Source organism: Macaca mulatta, chromosome 19 (assembly GCF_049350105.2).
Source record: "Macaca mulatta isolate MMU2019108-1 chromosome 19, T2T-MMU8v2.0, whole genome shotgun sequence".
In the NCBI taxonomy this organism is placed as follows: Eukaryota; Metazoa; Chordata; class Mammalia; order Primates; family Cercopithecidae; genus Macaca; species Macaca mulatta.
Window position 1 is genome coordinate 13,738,868 of NC_133424.1, and position 14,403 is coordinate 13,753,270.

General features: G+C 51.0%; 1 long non-coding RNA gene across 2 annotated transcripts in view; it reads left to right on the plus strand.

Moving 5' to 3' along the window:
- The first annotated feature begins 1,483 nt into the window (after positions 1 to 1,483).
- LOC144336689 (uncharacterized) overlaps positions 1,484 to 14,403 on the plus strand; it is a 53,967-nt gene continuing 41,047 nt past the window's right edge. The window contains exon 1 of one of the 2 annotated variants that reach the window (XR_013409010.1): positions 1,484 to 1,753. This is a non-coding gene — a long non-coding RNA (uncharacterized LOC144336689). The remainder of the gene's footprint in view (positions 1,754 to 14,403) is intronic. The other variant, XR_013409008.1, reaches the window with a different exon arrangement.

Genomic DNA, 14,403 nt, shown 5'->3' on the forward strand with positions numbered 1-14,403 from the left:
AGGTTACACCAGGATCTCCAGGGCATGGACAGGGATGGGGTCGGGGAACCCAGGCATCCTAGGTAAATCCAAGGAACAGCCATGTGTGCAAATCACTGTTCTAGCTGCCTTGCTAGGCTTATTTAGGGGCCACGATCCCTGAACCAGTTCCCTTGGCATCCTGGGTCTCAGTTTCCCTTGGCTTGAGAATTACTCCCAGGGGCCTACCAGGAGGACACAGGCAGTCTAGGAGCTCCCTAAGGGGCAGGAGTGAGCTGGGAGCCTTGGAAACAGTTTTTTCCTCCTGGGAGCCCTGGGAAGTTATGTTGGGGGAATTAGCTGCTGTGTTAATTGAGGCTTCAAGCCAAGTCCCCTCTGTTTACACAGAGAGTCTGAGAAATGCCCTCGGAAGATTCCGAGAGCCTCCAAAGGCCCCAGAGACTTTGCTTCTGCCCGGAAGGCTTCCGGTTTTTTACAGCTAAGATAACCTCCCCCATAGTCATGAGACTTAGTGATGCTTATGGCAGCTGCAGGCCCCGAAGCTATGCTGTACTTGGTCACTTCCATGCATTCACTTAACCCTCCCCATAAGCCTGGGTCAGGATACAAAGTAGGCACTTCACTCGTTTTTTTAGGGGTCTTGCTATGTTGCCCAGGATGGTCTTTAACTCCTGAGCTCAAGTGATCCTCCCGCCTGGGCCTGCCAAAGTGCTGAGGTTCTCAGATAAGGAACCAGCTTCTTCTGGGAGCTGAGAGCCGCACCCCAGGTCTCCTTGCCACTCCTGGGCTACCTGTTTTCTCTTTCCTCACATCCAGGGTTGATCACTCACCAGGTTCCCTCTTAGAATCATTTGCCAAGTTATCTCTTCTCCCCTTTCTGCAGGATGAAAACTTCCCCAGAGGTCAATCTGTGTACCCTCAGTCCAGGGGCTGGATAAAGACAAAGTTGTTTGTTGTTGTTCATTTGTTTATTTAAATTTATTTATTTATTTATTTTTAGAGACGAAGTCTCGCTGTCACCCAGACTAGGCGCGATCTCGGTTCACTGCAACCTCCGCCTCCCGGGTTCAAGCAATTCTCTGCCTCAGCCTCCTGAGGAGTGGGATTACAAGCGCCTACCACCATGCCCGGCTAATTTGTGTATTTTTAGTAGAGATGGGGTTTCACCATCTTGGCCAGGCCGATCTTGAACTTCTGACCTCATGATCCACCCGCCTCAGCCTCCCAAAATGCTGGGATTACAGGCGTGAGCCACCGTGCCCCACCCTGACTTGTTTATTTACTTATTTTGTAAACATTATTTACTGAGCATGATCCAACAGCTAGACTGGAGAGAGGCTGCTGCAAGTCTCCTCCCTCTGCCTCCAGCCACTCGGCACTACCCGTCCTAGCTGGTGTCTGGAATCAGCGGGGCCCTGGCAGAGGGCACAGGAAAGGAAATGGCTCATTGCTTCAGCCTTTAGACCCGAGGGCAGGGAGGGCCTGCCGGGCGGCCGCCTAGTCAGGGGTGTGTCAGAGGCCAGAGGGGCCGGGGCCCAGCAGCTGGGGCTTGGTAAGCTCTGGAGCCTGGGCTCCAGGCCAGCTTGCTGCTAACCTCCACCTGAGACCACCCCACCCCCAACCCCCTTCCTTCTCTCCCCTGCTGCGGAGGCGCGCCCTTCCGGAGTGAAACTTGGTTTGGTTTCTCACGACCCAGAAGGCTTGAAGCAAACCTGCAATGACTCACCGCCTGGTCTGTGCCGGCTGCAGCTCTCAGACTCAGGATGAGGTGGCGGTAGGTGGGGTGGGGCTCCTGGGACCCTTTCACCCCTTCGTGCTGCTGGCTGGGGGAGGCCACTGAAGTTAGCGCGCTGCCTTCCAGGCATTCTCCAGACACCTTCCAAATCCCTGCGGACACTACCTTATAAACAGATACTGGAATGTTCAAAGTGCTGTCATGCTGTTTGGGACCAGAAATTCCCCCCCATGAGGGTTAGATATGAAGCCAGTTTGGAGGGGGAAGCTGAGGGTGCATGCCCCTGGGGCTGCTTCTCTTCAGTCTGGGAGGTTTTTTTTCTTTTTCTAAGACAGAGTCTCACTCTGTCGCCCAGGCTGGAGTGCAGTGGCACAGTCTCAGCTCACTACAACCTCCGCCTCCCAGGTTTGAATGATTCTCCTTCCTCAACCTCACGAGTAGCTGGGACTACAGGCGTGCGCCACCACACCTGGCTAATTTTTGTATTTTTGGTAGAGACAGGGTTTCACCACGGGTTTCACAAAGTGCAGTGGCTCACGCCTGTAATCTCAACACTTTGGAAGGTTGAAGCAGGCGGATCACTTGAGGTCAGGAGTTCGAGACCAGCCTGGCCAACATGGTGAAATCCTGTCTCTACTAGAAATACAAAAATTAGGCCGGGCGCAGTGGCTCACGCCTGTAATCCCAGCACTTTGGGAGGCCGAGGCGGGCGGATCACTAGGTCAGGAGATCGAGACCATCCTGGCAAACACGGTGAAACCCTGTCTCTACTAAAAATACAAAAAAAAAATTAGCCGGGTGTGGTGGCAGGCGCACAAGGGCATGAACCCCGGAGGCAGCGGAGCTTGCAGTGAGTGGAGATCGCGCCACTGCACTCCAGCCTGGGCAACAGAGTGAGACTCCGTCTCAAAAAAAAAAAAAAAAATTAGCTGGTGGTGGTGGTGTGCACCTGTAGTCCCAGCTACTCAAGAGGCTGAGTCAGGAGAATCACTAGAACCTGGGAGGATGAGGTTTCAGTGAGCCCGAGGTTGCTCCAGACTTTGAGACTCCATCTCAAAAAAAAAAAAAAAAAAGGTCGGGTGCCGTGGCTCACACCTGTAATCCCAGCATTTTGGGAGGCCGAGGCGGGCAGATCATGAGGGCAGGAGATCAAGACCATCCTGGCTAACACAGTGAACCCCTGTCTCTACTAAAAATACAAAAAATGAACCAGGCTTGGTGGCGGGTGCCTGTAGTCCCAGCTAGTCGGGAGGCTGAGGCAGGAGAAAGGCGTGAACCCGGGAGGTGGAGCTTGCAGTGAGAAAAGATCACACCACTGCACTCCAGGCTGGGCGACAGTGCGAGACTCCGTCTCAAAAAAAAAAAAAAAAAAATTGAGCCAGGCAAAGTGGCTGATGCCTGTAATTCCAAAGCTTTGAGTGGCTGAGGTGGGAGGATCACTTGAGGCTAGGAGTTCGAGACCAACCTATGCAACATGGTGAGACCACCCCCCTCCCCTATCTCTGCAAAAAATTAGCCAGGCATGGGGGCGCACACATGTAGTCCCAGCTACTCTAGAGACCGAGGCGGGAGGGTGGCTTGAGCCCAGGAGTTTGAGGCTGCAGTGAGCTATGATCATGCTACTGCACTCCAGCCTGGGCAACAGAGCAAGGCCCTGTCTCAAGAAAATCACTTATTTGTGCATGTACATGGTGTATATGAGAACACTTGTTACATGTATATAATGTAACCTCTCTGCTTTGCTTTGCAGCTCTGGCAGGGGCAGGGCGGCAGGTGCTGTGATGAGGCCACTTGTATTGGGGGTGTTCATGGGAGGGTCTTTGTTCTCTGAGCACTAAGTGGGCACTGCTGTATCTTTGCACGCGGCCTGGGATCCTCATTGGTTCCCTTCCTTTCTGCCAGGCTTGTGCCTCTTTTTCTTGACTTTTTTTTTTTTTTTTCCACCCAGGCTGCCGAGCAGTGGTGCCATCTCAGCTCACTGCAACCTTCACCTCCCGGGTTCAAGCAATTCTCCTGCCTCAGCCTCCCCAGTACCTGGGCCTACAGGCGTGTGTCACCACGCCTGGCTAATTTTTGTATTTTTTGTGGAGACAGGGTTTTACCATGTCGGCCAGGCTGATCTCAAACTCCTGGCCTCAAATGATCCATTACCCTAAGCCTCTCAAAATGCTGAGATTACAGGTGTGAGCCACTGTGCCCGGCCTTTCTTATTTTTCTTTTTTCTTTTGTTTGATTTTTTTATGTGGGGAAAAGAAAGAGATCAGCCTGTTACTGTGTCTATATAGAAAGAAGTAGACATAAGAGACTCCATTTTGTTCTGTATTTGAGATGCTGTTAATCTGTGACCCTACCCCCAACCTTGTCCTTGCAAGAGACATGTGCTGTGGTAACTCAAGGTTTAATGGATTTTGGGTGTGCAGGGTGCGTCTTTGTTCCTAGAAAAGCTAGGTATTGTCCAAGGTTTATCCCCATGTGATAGGATGAAACAACGTTGCTAAAAGGTTTATCTCAAGGCATGGGATTTTCCTTTAAACTTATTCATGTCACAGAGATCCTTGTTCTTATGTCTTACTGCTAATTTCCTCCCTAAAAATGATCCTATTGTCCTGCCACTCCCTTATCTTTAAGATGGTAAAGATAATTATCTATAAATACTAAGGGAACTCAGAGGCCGGTGCCGGCGTGGGTCCTCTGTAAGCTGAGCGCCGGTCCCCTGGGCCCCCGCTTTTCTTTCTCTATACTTTGTCTCTGTGTCTTATTTCTTGTCTCTCGTTCCACCTTGCGAGAAACACCCACAGGTGTGGAGGGGCAGGCCACCCCTTCATTTTAGAGACAGGGTCTCACTCTGTCGCCCAGGCTGCTGTGCAGTGGCGTGATCATAGCTCACTGAAGCCCTGAACTCCTGTGTTCAAGTGATCCTCCCACCTCAGCCTCCCAAGTAGCTGCGCACTATAGGTGCACATCACCATGCCTGGCTAATTTTTAAATTTTTTTGCAGATACAGAGTCTTGCTATGTTGCTGAGGCTGGTCTCCAATTCCTGGCTTCAAGTGAGCCTCCTGCCTCTGCCTCCCAAAGTGCTGTGATGAGCTACTATGCCTGGTCATTGTCCCTCTTTCTCATGACTCTCTGGACATCCCTGGGGTAGAGGGTGGGGCAGGCACACACATCCCTCAACCTCCCAGTGGTTCCACGATGACTAAGCCAGCCCCGTCCCTGAGACTGGGCGGCTGGAGCTAGGATCCTCCCCCATGGCCTCATATCCCAAGCTTGAGCCTGGGTTTCTGGTCAGACTGGATGGGCTAGCTCGGTCTCCTTAACGCTCAGAGCTGCCTTGTCCAGGCTCAGCAGATCCCACACAGCCAGGCACACCCCATCCCACAGGGCTCCTGGGAAATTCTCTGCCCCACCCTCAGGCTGCCTCAGACAGACTGAGGTTACCTGTGATTGTCCCAGATAACCCGAGTGATCGCATCCCCTGCTCCAGGTGACTCCCTCCCTGGCAGCTGACCTGTACATTTTGAAAAGCTGGGGACATATCTCAGCTAGGAGGGATATTCCTACTGTCTTCCCTGCTATATATATATATATATATATATATATATATATATATATATATACATACACACACACACATAAATTAGCCAGACATGATGGTGAGTATCTGTAATTCCAGCTCCTTGGGGGGCTGAGGCGGGAGAATTGCTTGAACCTGGGAGGCAGAGATTGCAGTGAGCCAAGATCGCTCCACTGCACTCCAGCCTGGGTGACAGAGTGAAACTCTGTCTCAAACAAAAACAAACAAAAAATTTTTTTTTCAGAGATGGGGATCTCTCTTGTGTTGCCCAGGATGGCCTCAAGCAATCCTCCTGCCTCAGCCTCCCAAAGTGTTGGGATGACAGGCATGAGCCATTGCGTCCAGTCTGTGGTTTCTCCATGTGGGGCCAGATCATTCTTTGTGCAGGGAGTTACCCATGCATCTTAGATGTTGACTAGTAGCCCTGGCCTTAACCCTGTGCCAATGAAAGATGTCTCCAGATGTTGCCAAATGTTGGGGCGGGGTGGGGCACAGCCTTGCCGCCTGCTTCAACTGTTCTACCTGTCCACACTCACACCAACCTGCAAAGTAACTTGGAGCGTGTGTTTTCTTTTTTTTTTCTTTTTTTTTTTTTTTTTTTCTGAGACAAGGTCTTGCTTTCTCCCAGGCTAAAGTGCAGTGGCGTGATCTCAGCTCACTGCAAGCTCCGCCTCCCAGGTTCACGCCATTCTCCTACCTCAGCCTCCCAAGTAGCTGGTACTACAGGCACCTGCCACCAGCCCCGGCTAATTTTTTGTATTTTTAGTAGAGACAGGGTTTCACCATTAGCCAGGATGGTCTCAATCTCCTGACCTCTAGATCTGCCCGCCTCGGCCTCCCAAAGTGCTGGGATTACAGGCACGAGCCATCGCACTGGGCCAGGAACATGTGATTTCTCGTCTTGGGCCTGGATCGAGTCCTTGTGGTGGAGGTGATCTGTGGGTTCCAGAATCTTAGGAAGGGATTAGTGAGACCATAGCATGGCCCATTGCACTGTCCCTCTACCTGGAGCGAGGGGTGCCAGCCGCCCATTTCCTGGTGGGTGGGCTTGCTGGACAGCAGCCTGAGGTGGGTGGAGTCAGGCTGCCTTGTTCTATTTCCTGGTTCCCAGGGGTGGGTGGTGGCAGTGGTGCCCTGGAGCCAGAGGGCGTGGAGTGCCCTGACCCTGCCTCCAAATTTACTAGGTGGGTGCTAAGGTGTGTGCTCCAAGACCGATGGCCCCTATGGGCGTGGAGGAGAAACCAGGGACTCAAGCTCATCTCCCTGCCTGGCTTCTGCCCTCATGTCCCACTCCGCCTTGGCTCCAGGCCAGGGGCTGCTGGAATGGTGACTCAGAGCGACTGAGAAGAGGAGAGAAACAGAATGGAGGTCCTCTTCATCCTACAATCTCTACCATCCCAGCATCCCCATAAAGGCCAGGACCCTTCAGGTCACATCTCAAGACCGGCCACACTGCCCTCTCCTGCTTCCTCCTCCTCTACCCGCCCTCTTTCGGTGGGATTTTTTTTTTCTGGTACCACGCTAGGGCAGGAAGGCGGAAGTGAGCGTGGGGCGTGGAATGTCTCTGAGGTTGGAATATATTTAGGCCAGGAGGAGAGTGTGTGTGTGGTGCTGGCCAGGCCCTGGCGCCAGCCCGGCGGGCTTGAGGGGTGATGCTGGGGGGCCCTGAGCTAGTGTGGGGAGGCTCCTGACTTCTGCCTTCTCCCTTTTGTTTTTTGGAGACGGAGTCTCGCTCTGTTGCCCAGGCTGGAGTGCAGTGGCGCGGTCTCGGCTCACTGCAACCTCTGCCTCCTGGGTTCAAGCGATTCTCCTGCCTCAGCCTCTCGAGTAGCTGGGATTACAGGCATCTGCCACCAGGCCCAGCTAATATTTTTGTATTTTTAGTAGAGACAGGGTTTCACCATATTGGCCAAACTGGTCTCGAACTCCTGACCTCATGATCCGCCTGCCTCGGCCTCCCAAAGCGCTGGGATTACAGGTGTGAGCCAGTGTGCCCAGCTACCTTTTCCCTTTTAAGGACAGCCTCTCAGCTTTGGGGAGGAGGAGTGGGAATCCCTAGGCCCCCACCAAGGCTGACACAGGCCCTGTGCAGGCCAGATACATTTAACATCTTCAAAACAAACCAGCAAGACTAACATTGGGATCACCTACAGCTGTAAACACAAGGCCCAGAGAGGTTAAGCGGCTTTCCCAAGGCTGCTCAGGAAAGAGGTGATGACGAAAGGGTTCTCTTGCTGGCCCGGCTGGCTGCCACCATTCACGCACGCAGTGTTCATTCACGCAACACCTTTGTGGGCAAAGCCTAGCCTGTGCCAGCCCCCAACAATGTGTGGGAGAACAAGCAGCCAACTGGACCCAGGTCTGCAAACCGCAGCCCATAGGCGGCATTCGTCCGTTGTTTCTGCACAGCCCTTGGGCTAAGAATAGTTTTTACATTTTTAAGCGGTTGAAAACAAAAGAAGAGTATTCCATGATACATAACAATTATAAGAAATTGCAATTTCAGCCTTCATGAATTCAGGGTACACAGGTTACACCCATTTGAGTCCATATTATCTGTGGTTGCCTTTTTGCTACTATGGCAGATTGCAGCTGTTTTGACAGAGACCCTGCAAAGCTGAACAACTTTCCTATTTGTCCACTCCTCCCCCTCACACTTTTTTTTTTTTTTTTTTTGAGATAACAGAGTTCTGCTCTTGTTGCCCAGGCTGGAGTACAATAGCGCAATCTCGGGTCACTGCAACCTCTGCCTCCTTGGTTCAAGCGATTCTCCTGCCTCAGCCTCCTGAGTAGCTGGGATTACAGGCACCTGCAACTACGCCCGGCTAATTTTTATATTTTAAGTAGAGATAGGATTTCACCATGTTGGCCAAGCTAGACTGGAACTCCCGACCTGAGGTAATTCAGCCGCCTCGGCCTCCCAAAGTGCTAGGATTACAGGTGTCAGCCACCACCACACCCAGCTTTTTTTTTTTTTTTTTTTTTTTTTTAAGATGGTGTCTCACTCTGTCGCCCAGGCTGGAGTGCAGTGGCACGATCTCGGCTCACTGCACCCTCTGCCTCCCAGGTTCAAGTGATTCTCCTGCCTCAGCCTCCTGAGTAGCTGGGATTACAGGCGCGTGCCACCACATCCGGCTAATTTTTTGTATTTTTAGTAGAGACAAGGTTTCGCCTTGTTGGTCATGCTGCTCTGGAACTCCCGACCTTAAGTGATCCACCCATCTCAGCCTCCCAAAGTGCTGGAATTACAGGTGTGAGCCACCACTCTGGGCCACATCTGGCTAATTTTTTTGTTTGTTTGAGACAGAGTTTCGCTCTTGTTGCCCAGGCTGGAGTACAGTGGCATGACCTCAGCTCACTGCAACCTCCACCTCCTAAATGTTGACAACATTTGTCCCAAATGTTGACAAAGACTCTTTGTCGACATTTTTTTTTTTAAGGCCATGTGCAGTAGCTATTTCCAGCACTTTGGGAGCCCCAGGCATGAAGATTGCTTGAGCCCAGGAGTCTGAGACCAGCCTGGGCAACATGGAGAAACCCTGTCTCTAGAAAATATACAAAAAATTATCTGGGTGTGGTGGCAGGTGCCTGTGGTCCCAGCTACTTGGGAGGCTGAGGTGGGAGGATCTGCTGAGTCCAGGAGGTCAAGGCTGCAGTGAGCTGTGATCACACCACTGCACTCCAGCTTGGGTGACAGAAGAAGACTTTGCCTCAAAAAAAAAAAAAAGTTTATTTTTATTTATTTATTTATTTTTTTTTTAATTTTTTTTTGAGACGGAGTCTCGCTCTGTCGCCCAGGCTAGAGTGCAGTGGCGCGATCTCGGCTCACTGCAAGCTCCACCTCCCGGGTTCACGCCATTCTCCCGCCTCAGCCTCCGAGTAGCTGGGACTACAGGCGCCTGCCACCACGCCCGGCTAGTTTTTTTTTTTTTTGTGTATTTTTAGTAGAGACGGGGTTTCACCATGTTAGCCAGGATGGTCTCGATCTCCTGACCTCGTGATCCACCCGCCTCGGCCTCCCAAAGTGCTGGGATTACAGGCTTGAGCCACCGCGCCCGGCCTATTTTTATTTATTTATTTATTTTTGAGATGGAGTCTCTGTCACGCAGGCTGGAGTGCAGTGGCACAGTCTCGGCTCACAGCAAGCTCCGCCTCCTGGGTTCACGTCACTCTTCTGCCTCAGCCTCCTGAGTAACTGGGACTACAGGCGCCCACCACCACGTCGGCTAATTTTTTGTGTTTTTAGTAGAGATGGGGTTTCACCATGTTAGCCAGAATGATCTCAATCTCTTGACCTTGTGATCTGCCCGCCTCGGCCTCCCAAAGTGCTGGGATTACAGGTGTGAGCCACTGCACCCGGCCTTAATTTTTAAAGATAGGGGTCTCACTATGTTGCCCAGACTGGACTCAAACTTCTGAGCTCAAGCAGTCCTCTAGTGTCAGCCTCCCAAGTAGCTGGACTCAGGTTTTTATTTTCACAATGCAAGACTCTATTATCCTTATAAGAATACTTCTTAAAAAATGGATAATCCTTCCAGACTCCCTGATATGGGAGTTGAAGGGGCAGATGTGGGGCGGAGGGAGAGAGGAGCTGGTGTTGGAACCATCTAAACCGGGGCTTGCTAAATCCAGCCTGCCACCTGTTTCTGCACAGCCTGTGAGTTAAGAATGGCTTTTTCACTTTTAAATGGTTGGGGGAAAAAAAATCAAAAGGGAAATTTCACGACATGGGGAAAAGTATATGCAATTCAAATTTTAGTGTCCATAAATAAAGTTTTATTGGCACGGAGCTGTGCTCATTCATTTACCCTGTATCCGTGGCTGCTTTTACGCTCCACCGCGGAATTGAGTCATTGAACAGACTGTCTGGCCCTTGAAGCTGAAAATATTTACTGTCTGGCTCATTGGAGAAGCAGCTTGTGGACCCCTCTTCTAAGGGGCCTGAGACCCTCACGTCAATCTGACCCTGATTCAGGCTGTCCCAGGATTATTCATTGGCATGGCAAAGAGGTTGGTGTGATTTGGAGGCAGGACTCGCTAAGGACTGATCCTTAACACTGGCTGCCCCCTGGGGAGGAGGGGCATTGGGCTCTTCAAGATGAAACAGGATTGAGGACTGAGGTGGGCAGGCTGACTATGGGCACGGCAGGAGCAAAGACCAGGAGGCCAGACCTCTGCCTCAACTCAAGCTCCCCCTCTCAGTTTGAGTTCAACTTTGGCAACATAGCAAAATCCCGTCTGTACAAAAAAAATTAGCCGTGCATGGTGGCACACGCCTGTAGTCCCAGCTACTCGGGAAGCCGAGGTGGGAGGAATTGTTTGAGACCAGGAGTTCCAGGCTGCAGTGAGCCATGATTGCACCACCGCCCTCCAGACTGGGCAATAGAGTGAGACCTTGTCTCTCAAAACAAAAAACAAAAAAACAAAAAAAACCCAAAGAGACTGGGCATGGTGGCCCACGCCTGTAATCGCAGCACTTTGGGAGGCTGAGGGGAGCGGATCACAAGGTCAGGAGATGGAGACCATCCTGGCTAACACGGTGAAACCCTGTCTCTACTAAAAATACAAAAAAATTAGCCGGGCGTGGTGGCGGGTGCCTGCAGTCCCAGCTACTCAGGAGGCTGAGGCAGGAGAATGGCATGAACCTGGGAGGCGGAGCTTGCAGTGAGCCAAGATTGTGCCACTGCACTCTAGCCTGGGCGACAGAGCGAGACTCTGTCTCAAAAAAAAAAAAAAAAAAAAAAAAAAAAAAGGCCAGGCGCAGTGGCTCACACCTGTAATCCCAGTATTTTGGGAGGCTGGGGCAGGCAGATCACCTGAGGTCAGGAGTTCAAGACCAGACTGGCTAACTTGGCAAAACTCTGTCTCTACTAAAAATAAAAAAATTTGCCGGGCATGGTGGCGCATGTCTGTAATCCTAGCTACTCGGGAGGCTGAGGCACGAGAATCACTTGAACTCAGGAGGAGGAGGTTGCAGTGAGTCAAGATCATGCCATTGCACTCCAGCCTGGGCGACACAGGGAGACTCTGTCTCACAAAATAATTAATTAATTAATTAAAAATACATAAATAAATGGAAAGAAAGAGAGACAGAGAGAGAGAGAGAGAAAATAAAAAAGAAGGAGGCGGGGCACGGTGACTCACGCCTGTGATCCTAGCACTTTGGGAGATCAAGGCGGGTGGATCACTTGAGGCCAGGAGTTCGAGACCAGTCTGGCCAACATGGTGAAACCGCATCTTTACTAAAAATACCAAAAAAATTAGCCGGGTGTGGTGGCGCTTGCCTGTAGTCTCAGCTACTTGGGAGACTAAGGCAGGAGAATCACTTGAACCCGAGAGGCGGAGGTTGCAGTGGGCCGAGATCATGCCACTGCATTCCAGCCTGGGCGATAGAGCGGGACTGTCTCAAAAAAAAAAAAAAAAAAAAAAAAGAGAGAGAAAAATCAGCAAGCAAGCTCCCCTGTCGCATCTCCTGGCGGATGGGTCAGATCTATTCCATGGGTCACCTCCCCTAACCAGTCCCCCAGGCCCATCTGCTGTCTCTGTGTTTCTCTACCCCCGTCTACTGTCAGTGTCTACACCAGGCTCCATCTCTTTCATTGTCTTGGATCTGGAGATGTGCCCTGAGCTCCCTTAGTTGGTCCCCAGCCTCTCTTATCTCCTCTTCTCAGCGCAACTAGTGCACTTTTCTTTCTTTTCCTTTTGTTTTTATTCTTTATTTTTTGAGATGGAGTCTTGCTCTGTTGCCCAAGCTGGAGGGCAGTGGCACAATCTCCACTCACTGCAAGCTCCACCTCCTGGGTTCAAGTGATTCTCCTGCCTCAGTCTCCCAAGTAGCTGAGACTACAGGCGCACGCTACCATGCGCGGCTAATTTTTGTAGTTTTAGTAGAGACAAGGTTTCACTGTATTGACCAGAATGGTCTCGAACTCCTGACCTTGTGATCTATCCACCTCAGCCTCCCAAAGTGCTGGGATTACAGGCGCGAGCCACCGTGCCCGGCCGTTTTTTCTTTTTTTTTCTTTTTTGAGACGGAGTCTCACTCTGTCGCCAGGCTGGAGTGCAGTGGCACAATCTTGGCTCACTGCAAACTCTGACTCCCAGGTTCAAGCCATTCTCCTGCCTCAGCCTCCCGGGTATCTGGGACTACACGCGCCCACCACCACGCCCGGCTAATTTTTGTATGTTTAGTAGAGATGGGTTTCGCCATGTTGGCCAGGCTGGTCTCAAACTCCTGACTGCAGGTGATCCATCTACCTCGACCTACCAAAGTGCTGGGATTACAGGCGTGAGCCACTGTGTTCGGCCTTTTTTTTTTTTTTTTTTTTTTAACTTTTTTAGAAAAACTTTTTTCCTCATTCCATACTTCATTTCAAAATTAACCATTTTAAAGAGAACATTTCAGTGACATTTAGAACATTCACATTGTTGTGCAGCCGTCACCACCATCCATCTCCAGAACTCTTTTCATCTTGGAAAACTGAAACACTGTCCTCATTAAATACTCCCCATTCCCCCTCCCAGCAGCCCCTGGCACCCACCAATCTGCTTCCTGTCTCTGTGGATTTGACTATTGTGAACATTTCATATCGATGGAATCATCTACTGTGTGGCCTTTTGTGTCTGGCTTCTTTCACTCAGCATGATTTTTAAAAATTTTTATAAATTTTTTTTTTTTTTTTTTTTTGAGACGGAGTCTCGCTCTGTCGCCCAGGCTGGAGTGCAGTGGCGCAATCTCGGCTCACTGTAAGCTCCACCTCCCGGGTTCAGGCCTTTCTCCTGCCTCAGCCTCCCGAGCAGCTGGGACTATAGGTGCCCGCCACCACGCCCAGCTAATTTTTTGTATTTTTAGTAGAGATGGAGTTTCACTGTGTTAGCCAGGATGGTCTCGATCTCCTGACCTTGTGATCCGCCCGCCTCAGCCTCCCAAAGTGCTAGGATTACAGACATGAGCCGCCAAGCCCGGCCTAAAAAATTTAGTTTTAGAAACAGTCTCACTCTGTTGCCTGGGCTGGGGTGCAGTCGTGTGAAAATAGCTCAGTGCAGCCTCAACCTCCTGGGCTCAAGCAATCCTCCAGCCTCAGCCTCCTGAGTAGCTGGGACTATGGGTGTGTACCACAATGCTTGACTAATAAAACTTTTTATTTTTTGTGGCTGGGCACGGTGGCTCATGCCTGTAATCCCAGCACTTTGGGAGGCCGAGGCAGGTGGATCACAAGGTCAGGAGTTCGAGACCAGCCTGACCAACCTGGTGAAACCCCGTCTGTACTAAAAATATGAAAATTAGCTGGGCGTGGTGGCGTGCGCCTGTAATCTCAGCTCCTCAGGAGGCTGGGGAGACTCCTTCTGAAAAAAAAAAAAAAAAAAATGCCGGGCACGGTGGGTCATGCCTGTAATCCCAGCACTTTGGGAGGCTGAAGCGGGGGAATCACAAGTTCAGGAGATCGAGACCATCCTAGCTAACACAGTGAAACCCTGTCTCTACTAAAAATACAAAACATTAGCTGGGTGTGGTGGTGGGTGCCTGCAGTCCCAGGTACTCGCGAGGCTGAGGCAAGAGAACAGTGTGAACCTGGGAGGCGGAGCTTGCAGTGAGCCGAGATCAATCCACTGCACTCCAGCCTGGGCCACAGAGCGAGACTCCTTCTCAAAAAAAAAAAAAAAAAAGACAGGGTCTTGCTTTGTTGCCCAGGCTGGTGTCCAACTGGCTTCAAGTCATGCTCCTACCTTGATTTCTCAAAGTGCTGTGATCACAGGCATGAGCCACTGCGCCCAGCCTAGCATCATGGTTTTTTTTTTTTTTTTTTTTTTGAGGTTCATGCATGTTGCAACATGGATCAGTGCTTTATTATTATTATTACATATTTTTATGAGGCAGAGTTTCGTTCTATCTCCTGGGCCGGAGTGCCGTGATGCTCTCTCGGCTCACTGCAGCCTCTGCCTCCCAGGTTCAAGCAATGTTCGAGCCTCAGCCTCCCGAGTAGCTGGGATTACAGACACCTACCACCATGCCTGGCTAATTTTTCTATTTTTAGTAGAGACGAGGTTTCACCATGTTGGCCAGGATGGTCTCGAACTCCCAACCTCAGGTGATCTACCCGCCTCGGCCTCCC